Raw genomic sequence first — 10997 nt, 5'->3', positions numbered from 1 at the left:
ATATATATATATATGTATATATATTTATATATATATGTATATATATATATGTATATATATATATACACATACATACACATACATACATACATACATACATAATCATTTTTCCTGTTTCCATTTTATACTCTAATGTTATGCTCTTATTACATTAGCAATTTCTGAGGGGTTTTTTTTCTACACTTAGGGGGTTTATTTATTAAACTCCGAATGCAAAAATCCTGAAAAAATTTGTGATTTTCTTTTTATAAAATCAGACTTTTAAAAAAAATCCCACATTTTTCGGAATTTATTAAACCCCGAGGATGGAAAAGTCAGAATCTGAAAATCCGGCATCTCAGACCCATCGAGGTTGCATATAAGTCAATGGGAGAAGTGCCAATGATTTTTTGATGTTCGCTGGGTTTCGTGCAGTACCCTGAAGTTTTTGGGTGAAAAATCAGAAAAAAACGTGAAAATTGGATGAAAAAATCATGAAAATCAGATTTTTTACCGCAAAGCTAATTTTCGGGAAAATTTAATAATAAATAAGCGTAAAAAACCCAAGCGGATTTGATCGGAGTTTGTATCAGAAAATATTGAGATAAATTCGGACTTTGATAAATAACCCCCTAAGTGTAATTATTATTAAAAAAACAAAACTATCCGTGAAAATATAACTACAAGTTTCATATATTCTGCCTTTTTAATAGACTGCTATATTTAGACTCGGATAACAGAAGTAAAACAAGGAAAATACTATTCTGTATAAATGTGTAATTCTTCATTATTGTGATGCAGAGTTTGTTATACGGGAGTAATGAAATGCCGAACGTTTTGCTGTAGAGAAAATGTAAGTAATTTATTTTCTTTAGGTTTAGATTGTCTTTGTGGATGGAAACCTCGGTCACTGTGGTAGAATTTGTACGGAAGATTCATTTCAATAAAAAATTCTATCATTCTCTTAATATGCAATCTTCTTCTAGTGTGTAATGTTAGTACTTTTTTGTCTGCAGTCAGTATTTATACAATTCAGTATTCTTGTACAGTGTTAAAGATGAAGGCTTTTTCTTCTCTAATCTTTAATTCTTTTAAAAGTAAATAAAATGTCTGACTAGTATCTTTGTTTTCTTAATTGAGTACTCCATGTTTGGTCACCCATCCTTTAAAGGAGAAGGAAAGCCTAAAATTAAGTAAGCTTTATCAGAAAGGTCTATATAAATACACCAGTAAACACACATGTCAAAAGAAACACAGCATTTCTTTCCTTCTATTGTGTACACATGGGCTTCTGTATCAGACTTCCTGTTTTCAGTTTACATCTCCAGGGCTTGGGCTTGAGCATGCTCAGTTTGCTCCTCTCCTCCTGACGACTCCCCTCTCTGCTGTAATCTGAGCTCAGAGCAATGAGCGAGTAGGGAGAGACTGAGGTAGGAAGTGATATCACAGCAAGCTAATATGGCAGCTGCTATCCTGAACTATCAGAGACAGTCTAAAGCTGTTTACTCAGGTATGGAAAAGCATTCTAAAGAATAAAAATGGTGTTGTAGCTTGCACTGTTGTGGCTAATCTATTGCCCATAAACTGCCTTCATAGCTTTCCTTCTCCTTTAAATATCTGCTGTTCTCCGCACACGGGCCAAGGAGTCCATCTGCATGTTACATGTATTCATACGTGTTGAAGCCACATTTACAAATCTTTTTAGTGGCACTGGGGCTTGGGCAAAACTTTTCCAATATACACACAGTAGTATTCAATATATGGCCTTTCATCTGTTTTTGAACTACAACTCCTTGAACCTTGTCTGATGTCCAACCGTCACTAACCAAATAACACAGATCTTTTTATCTGCACACATCTACCTGTGATGTGACACTCTACATGTAACCCTTTATTTTAGCTCATCACACACCTGAATACTATCCCTTTCTGTTTGAGGTAAACAAATCAAAGTGAAAGGTGAGTGGTTTTCTCTCATTTTCTGTTTCCATGCCAACCTTCTATGCTGTTTTTGCCGTAACCGTGGTTGATAACCTTCGATGGCGCTGCTATCACAAGTTTAAGGGGCCGATTCACAAAGGGTCGAATATCGAGGGTTAATTAACTCAATATTCGACTGGGAATTAAAATCCTTTGAATATCGAAGTCGAAGGATTTTAGCGTAAATAGTGCGATCGAACGATCAAAGGATTATTCCTTCAATCGAACGATAAAATCCTTCGAATCCAACGATCAAAAAAACTTAGGAAAGCCTATGGGGACCTTCCCCATAGGCTAACATTGAGTTCGGTAGCTTTTAGATGGCGAACTAGGGGGTCGAAGTTTTTTCTTAAAGAGACAGTACTTCGACTATCGAATAGTCGAACCATTTTTAGTTCGAATCCTTCGATTCTAAGTCGTAGTTGAAGGTCGTAGTAGCCCATTCGATGGTCGAAGTAGCCCAAAAAACACTTCGAAGTTTTTTTACTTCGAATCCTCCACTCGAAGTTAGTGAATTGGCCCCTTAATGTTGGCGCGTTATTTAAAATCCACGTCCTTCCTATCTGCATTCAATGGGTCTCAGTATTTCAGGGGCACAAAATGATCATGTCTGCTGCATCTCTAGGCCCCCTGTTTTCTGGGGCTTATGATGTCCAAACCTGCATGGATTTTCTCAACCTGCCAAAGGCGAGTGACTTGCCAATGGAGTATTTAGGAGACGTCAAAAGAGGCCGGCACATGCCTGGACCTATAAAATAGCAAAGTCAGATGGTAAAAGGTTAAAAAAAGGTTACATTTTATTTTTTCATAAATTAAGAACCAAGGCCTGACGCGTTTCATGTCTACCAGGGACACTTAGTTATAGGCTGAACATTGAACATTGCATACACAGCCTATGCTCAGCCTATGACTAAGGGGCAGATTTACTTATGGTCGAATATCGAGGGTTAATTAACCCTCGATATTCGACTGCCTAATTGAAATCCTTCTAATATCGAAGTCGAATGATTTACCGCAATTCGTTCGATCGAACAAAAAATCGTTCGATCGAAAAATTAAATCCTTCGAATCGTTCGATTTGAAGGATTTTAATCCATCGATCGAACGATTTCTCTTCGACCTAAAAATTGTTTAAAAGCCTATGGGGACCTTCCCCATAGGCGAACATTGACTTCGGTAGCTTTTAGGCGGCGAACTAGGGGGTCGAAGTTTTTTTTTAAAAAAGAGACAGTACTTCGACTATCGAATGGTCGAATAGTCGAACGATTTTTAGTTCGAATCGTTCGATTCGAAGTCGTACTCGAAGGTCGGTAGCCCATTCGATGGTCGAAGTAGCCAAAAAATCATTCGAAATTCAACTTTTTTTTATTCTATTTCTTCACTCGAGCTAAGTAAATGGGCCCTTAAGTGTCCCTGGTAGACACAAAACGCGTCAGGCCTTGGTTCTTAATTTATTGAAAAATAAAATGTAAGCTTTTTTTAACCTTTTAGCATCTGACTCCGGCTTTACTATTTCGTGGGTCCAGGCCTGTGCCAGCCTCTTATGAAGTCTCCTGGTATTTGATCCCCTTGCTGAAGTACATGTACAGCGGTAAGCTCACTCAACATGTCTAAACCTAGCATATACTGGTTACATATTTGTAAAGCAATGGGGTATGTAATTAAAAGGAATGTTAAACCAAGAAATACGTTTTTGTCTAATAAACATAATTAATAAACATAATTCTAAGGAATTTTATAAACACTTTTATGTTATTTAAAATGATGAACCTGACACTCAGACAAGACTGTATAATAAAAGTCCTCTTAATTAAACATGAAACCCAAATTAATTTTCTTAATTAAAGGAGAACTAAAGCCTAACTAAAGAAGTAGGTAGAAATGTTGTACATTATCTTTTGGTCTTCTGTACCAACCCAAGGCAACCACAGCCCTTTAGCAGGGAAGATCTGTGTCTCCAAAGATGCCCCAGTAGCGCCCATCTTGTGTTTTTAAAAAAGCTCAGTCGCGCATAAACGCCACTGCAACCACACGCGAGTGTCAACATGCGTTTTTCATGCATTTTTCAGCACGTAGGTTTCTTTTCCCAACATGCACTTCTCATTGTTCTCATTCCCCATAATTCCGCTGGCTAGTAATAGAAAATAAAAAAACTATTTACATGCAAAATGCAGGAATGATCGTCAATACGCAACGTAGTTATGTCACCTACCTAATACGCCGTAAAAGCGTATAGGTGTCATTTATCTCATGATAATTTGGACACCATATTTAAAATACGCTATTTTCCTTTTGAAATAAAATATCAGGAAAAATGAAAAAGGTCAAGCAAATAAATGTCCACTATCTGTGCACAACCATTCCACACTGTCTAGAATGCAGGATCAATTTATAGCAGTTCTTAGCAGCCTGTCCGCAAAGATGATAGAAGGGGATGCTCATCCTACACATTCAAGATATAAGAATTCTTTTCTAATATACAGTTGTGTTCAGAATAATAGCAGTGTGTTTAAACTAATGAATAAAGTTCCAAATCCTTTTGATAGCTTTTATTTCCATACAAACAAATGCACTGGGAACACTGCACCTTCTATTCCAAATCAAAACCTGAAGAAAAATGGATTCAATTTGTGTTATACCTTTACAGAAAGTGAAGAGAAGAGAATATTGTGCTGTTCAGAAAAAAATAACACTGTCTGCAATCTTCTTTAAAAAAATCAAACATTCGCTGTATAAACTGAAAAATGTTTCAAGATTTTGCTTTCCTTTGAATCACTGAACTAATATTTAGTTGTATAATCAGTGTTTCTGAGAACTGCTGCACATCTGTGTTACATGGAGTCCACCAACTTCTGGCACCTGTTACATTCCACAATTCTTCTGCATTTCTTGGTTTTGTCTCAGAAATAAAATTTTTGATGTCACCCACAAGTTTTCTATTGGATCAAGGTCTGGGGATTGGACTGGCCACTCCAAAACATCAGTCTTGTTGGTCTGAACCAAGATGTTACTCATTTACTGGTGTGTTTTGGGTCGTTGTCTTGTTGAAACATCTCAAGGGCATTTCCTATTTGGCCTAACGCAACATGACCTCTTCAAGTATTTTGATGTATTGAAACTGATCCATGATCCCTGGTATGTGATAAATAGGCCCAACACCAGAGTATGAGAAACATCCCCATATCATGATGCTTGTGCCACCATGTTTCACTGTCTTCACACTGTACTGCGACTTGAATTCAGTGTTTGGGGATCATCTGACAAACTGTCTGCAGCCAAATACAAGAGTCCTCTGCACTCAACCCATTATCAATATATTTAAGACAGAGACATTTTGTGCATACTGCTACTAAAAAATGCCTTACCCTTTAAACAAAACAGGGATTGTTTGTCCATATATTGCAATATATTTAAGCTGGCCAACTACGTCAAAGTCATCCCATATCTGGCCAGTCCTACGCTCAATTTTATCTGATTCATTAAAAATTCTATTGCTTCATTATACATTTTACAAAAGGACTAAGTTTTACCTGCAACTTACTTGCTGCTTTCAAAGTAAACCTCCATACTTGGCTGCCCTTTTATTAGACACCAGTGGGATCACCTGACTATAGCTGGGAAGGGTGGGAGCTACAACATGGAGCTGGTCACTGCTCCTGTATAAACTATAACAAACAAGGGAAAGTTGTGCTCACCACTATTTTTTAAAACCATTAGGCAGGGGTGCAATGAGTCTGTGACCACAAAATACATATAGTCAAATACAAGAGTCCTCTGCACTCAACCCATTATCAATATATTTAAGACAGTGACATTTTGTGCATACTGCTACTGAAAAATGCCTTACCCTTTAAACAAAACATGAGCGTAGGACTGGCCAGATATGGGATGACTTTGACGTAGTTGGCCAGCTTAAATATATTGCAATATATGGACAAACAATCCCTGTTTTGTTTAAAGGGTAAGGCATTTTTCAGTAGCAGTATGCACAAAATGTCGCTGTCTTAAATATACTGATAATGGGTTGAGTGCAGTGGACTCTTGTATTTGTCTATATGTATTTTGTGGTCACAGTCTCATTGCACCCCCGCCTAATGGTTTTAAAAAATAGTGGAAGAGGGGGCAAAATGGCTCTTTTGATAGTAAAGGTTGCTGACCCCTGGTCTTCACAAATGAGGAACCAGTTAATGAAGGTTTCCGTCGTAATAGTCCAAATTCTGGTAATATAACTAATGTGGCATGGTCCACACGAGGAAATTCAAAAGAGACAAGAACATCTTAAGATAAACAATGGTCCAGGACCAGATAGTATTCATCCCAGGGTACTTAGAGATCTTATCTCTGTAATTGCCAAACTGCTTTACTTAATTTTTCAGCATTCATTGAGGTCTGGCAGAGATACTGGTGTATTGCTAATGTGGTGCCTCTATTCAAAAAGGGATCCTGTTCTTAGCCTAAAAACTATAGGCCGGTTAGTCTGACGTCAGTGGCAAATCCTAATACTATAAGTTTGTGCCAGCATGGTTTTATTCATAATAGATCTTGCCAGACTCATTTAATTTCCTTTTATGAGATGGTGAACAGGGACCTCACTCTGGGATGGCAGTGGATGTGATCTACTTAGACTTTGCTAAAGCATTTGATACAGTGCCACACAGAATGTTACTCGTTAAATTAAGGAATGTTGGCCTGAAACATAGTATTTGTACCTGAATAGAGAACTGGCTAAACGATAGATTACAAAGAGTGGTGGTAAATGGAACATTTTCTAACTGGACAAGTGTTGTGCTGCAGGGTTCTGTACTTGGTCCTTTGCTTTTCAGCTTCTTTATTAATGACCTGGAAGTGGGCATTGAAAGTACTGTTTCTATTTTTTCTATACCAAATTGTGCAGAAATATAGGTTCCATGCAGGATGCTGCCACTTTGCAGAGTGATTTGACTAAAACTGGGCAGCAAACTGGAAATGAGGTTCAATGTTGATAAATGCAGGCTATGCACTTTGGCAAAAATAATATAAATGCGTGTTATACACTAAAGTGTGTTGGGAGTTTCCTTAACTGAGACGGATCTTGAGGTTTTTGTAGATAACAAATTGTCTAATTCTGAGCATTCTGTGGCCACTAAAGCAAATAAAGTTCTGTCTTGCATAAAAAAGGGCATTAACTCAAGGGATGAAAACATAATTCTGCCTCTTTATAGGTCCCTGATGAGGCCTCATCTGGAGTATGCAGTGCAGTTTTGTGCTCCTGTCTTTAGAGGGATATAAATGAGCTGGAGAGAGTGCAGAGAAGTGCAACTAAACTGGTTAGAGGGATGGAAGACTTAAATTATGAGGGTAGACTGTCAAGGTTGGGGTTGTTTTCTCTGGAAAAATGGCGCTTGCGAGGGGACATGATTACACTTTACAAGTACATTAGAGGACGTTATAGACAAATAGCAGGGGAACTTTTTACCCATAAAGAGGATCACCGTACCAGAGGCCACCCCTTTAGACTAGAAGAAAAGAACTTTCATTTGAAGCAACGTAGAGGGTTCTTCACAGTCAGGACAGTGAGGTTGTGGAATGCACTGCCGGGTGATGTTTTAATGGCTGATTCTGTTAATGCCTTTAAGAATGGCTTGGATGATTTCTTGGACAGACATAATATCAAAGGCTATTGTGAAACTAAAATCTAAAGTTAGTGTAATTTATATGAGTGTACGGAGGGGTCAGTCTGTGTATGTATGAACACTGGATTTTTATTTGGAGGGGTTGAACATGATGGACTTTGGTCTTTTTTCAACCCGATTTAACTATGTTACTATACTGTATGGATTTAAGGATATGTTTATTGGTTTATGGTATATTTAAGGGCATCATTTGTTTTTTTGGTGTCTTACCTCCATTAATGTGGACATGGTCTTAAAAGTTCTTGAGATAACATGGGTGTGATTAAAAAGTGGGCATGGTCAACACTGTCTTATTATTGACACTGGCCATTATAGGCCCTCCACCACGTAGGCCAGAAAAATTCCCGCCCTCTGTACCACAGAGTTGGACAGCACTGATCTAGATTATGCAATTCTATCTTTATCTACTGTATCTTTATCATTTAATGTTATACATATGTGTCACTTTACTAAGGGGCAGATTCACTAAGGGTCGAATTTCGAAGTTAAAAATACTTCGAAATTCGACCCTCGAATTGAAATCCTTCGACTTCAAATATTGAAGTCGAAGGATTTAGCGCTAATCCTGCGATCGATCGATCGAAGGATTTTTCGTTCGAACGATTCGAACGATTTTAATCCAACGATCGAAGGAAAATCCTTCGATCAAAAAAAGGTTAGCAAGCCTATGGGGACCTTCCCCATAGGCTAACATTGACTTCGGTAGGTTTTATCTGCCGAAGTAGGGGGTCGAAGTTTTTTTTAAAGGGAAAGTACTTCGACTATCGAATGGTCGAATAGTCGAACGATTTTTACTTTGAATCGTTCGAATTCGAACGAATTTAACCAATTCGATGGTCGAAGTACCCAAAAAATACTTCGAAATTCGAATTTTTTTCATTCGAATCCTTCACTCGAAGTTAGTGAATCTGCCCCTAAGTGTGGATGTAATATATAGTAACTACCCTCAGTGCTTTTTGTGGTAGTTAAGCGTTATTGAGTTAACATCTCCAAATTTTCTCCAGGAATACTCTCTCTTTTGGAGCACTTTTACTAAGGCCCTTTTCACTTCTTTATTTCTCAAGCTGTAAATTGCAGGATTCAGTGCAGGAGTAACAATAGAATAGAAAACAGACACTGCCTTACCCAACTCATAATTTTCGCTGTGTGGCAAAAGATACATGAATATCACAGTGCCAAAGAAAAGTGTGACTACTGAGAAATGGGAAGCGCATGTTGAAAAAGCCCTCTGTCTGCCTGCTGAGGATGATATGCTTAATATGGCAGAAATAATAAACACATAGGAAACAGTTACTAGAGTCAGAGAGCAAAGGACTACTATGCCAGAAACTGTAAACACTATTGCATCCAAGTAGAACTTGTCAGGAGATGAAAGTTTAATCAGAGGGCCCACATCGCAAAAGAAATGGTTTATTATTTTGGAACCGCAAAAGGGTTTTTGAGTTAGAAGGATTGTGGGTAGAACTGGAACCATGCAGCCACTTAACCATGATCCAATAATCAACTTGTAGCAGAATTGTTTGTTCATGACAACAGAGTAATGGAGAGGGTGGCAAATTGCTACATATCGGTCTAAAGCCATTACGGCCAGGATGTAGAATTCTGTGGTGCCAAAAAGAAAGAAGAAATACATCTGGACGAGGCAGCAATGAAATGATATAGCCATGTTTCCTGATAACAAATCAAACAACATTTTTGGTACAGTGACTGAAGCATAGCATATTTCAAGGAAGGAAAAATTGCTTAAGAAAAAATACATAGGGGTCCTTAAAGAAATATCGATCCTAGAAAGTGTAATAATGATTACGTTGCCAAAAAGGCAAGTCATATAGATCATGAGAAAGAAAACAAACAGTGCCACATTCACATCTCTTTGCAAAATGAATCCAAGGAGTAGAAATCCTTCTGCCCGTGGGCTGTTCTCCAATGTACAAGATGCAAAATGGTCAGACTGTAAAAATGGCATAAAACAGAAATAGAATATTAAATTGCTGGACTGTGATTAAATCCAGATGGTCCAAATGCCTTGTCTGAAGTGTAAGTCATCAGAGTTATTTTAGGAAAAATGTACTATAAATATAGGATTAACCAGAAAAAGAGAAAGAAAAAGTATGACCCATAGTTTTGCACCTTCCCACTCTTTTAATCTGAGGTCCCAATGACAGGAAAATAAATAAAACCTAACCACTAAAATTGATACCAAACGAAAAAAACATATATTACATTTAATAAAAACAAGGTTAGGTGCGGAAGCTGAATAGACAGGCAGGCAGCTACTAAACGGTTTTCAAAAATTGAGATAGTTATATGGGTTTGAATTCACAGTAAAGACTGTTTCCCCACGTCTAACTCAATCAGCAGCAAGGTGCTGGTGATCAGCGGTATACTGGCGGACAGAATGGATCCGATTGGTATCACAGGTCACTCAGTAGCCTAAGGTTTAGTAGCTGCTGACTACATGTCTATTCAGCTTCAGCACCTAACCTTGTTTTTATTAAATGTAATATATGTTTTTTTCGTTTGGTATCAATTTTAGTGGTTAATAATAAAAGTTAGGTTTTATTTATTTTCCTGTCATTGGGACCTCAGATTAAAAGAGTGGGAAGGTGCAAAACTATGGGTCATACTTTTTCTTTCTCTTTTTCTGGTTAATATTTGACCTTGCACACCACCATTTTGGACTAAATCTCTTTCAATGGATGGTGCTACCTATCTTCTCCTTTTGTATACTATAAATATAGGGTTGTATACAAGGCAAAACTGTCTTTGTTGGGGTGTAAGGAGAGGTTATGGACCTCAGCACTTATTGGGGCACCAAAGAGCAGCAGTGGCAAATAGAACAAATAGAACAAATATGTGATATATTTATTCTGTTTATGCTGAAGCACAGCTCCTAGCACCAACAGAAACTGAAGGCTAAAACTCTCTACTCAGTGAGAGTTTAATGCTGTTTTGGAGCTGGGAGTTCCTCTAAAAGAGCTGAAGGGGCATACGTTGGATATTCCTTTTTTTAATAACTTTATTAATCTTTCTTCAAAATTTTAAGTGCTAAACAATAACTCAGATCTCTAATTTGCCCTATATGCAAATTAGGGTGTATGCAAATTAAAGAAAGAACTGTGTACTGAAAAGAAATTACAATTTCCTTGTTCAATGTGATGAAAACTGACATGATTTTTAGGATTTGGTTTGACCGTGCACTTGAACTCAGCTGAAACCAAATCCTGCTGAAAAAAAAGCCAAATCCTAAACTGAATCCTGGATTCGGTGTGCCCCTACAATTATGTGTAACATAATAGAAACATAGTCTGCATATATAATCATTTATTTATTTTTATTGTCCTCCCCATCTGTCTCTTTAGTACT

Source organism: Xenopus laevis, chromosome 7S (assembly GCF_017654675.1).
Source record: "Xenopus laevis strain J_2021 chromosome 7S, Xenopus_laevis_v10.1, whole genome shotgun sequence".
Lineage (NCBI taxonomy): Eukaryota > Metazoa > Chordata > Amphibia > Anura > Pipidae > Xenopus > Xenopus laevis.
This window is presented reverse-complemented; position numbering follows the sequence as displayed.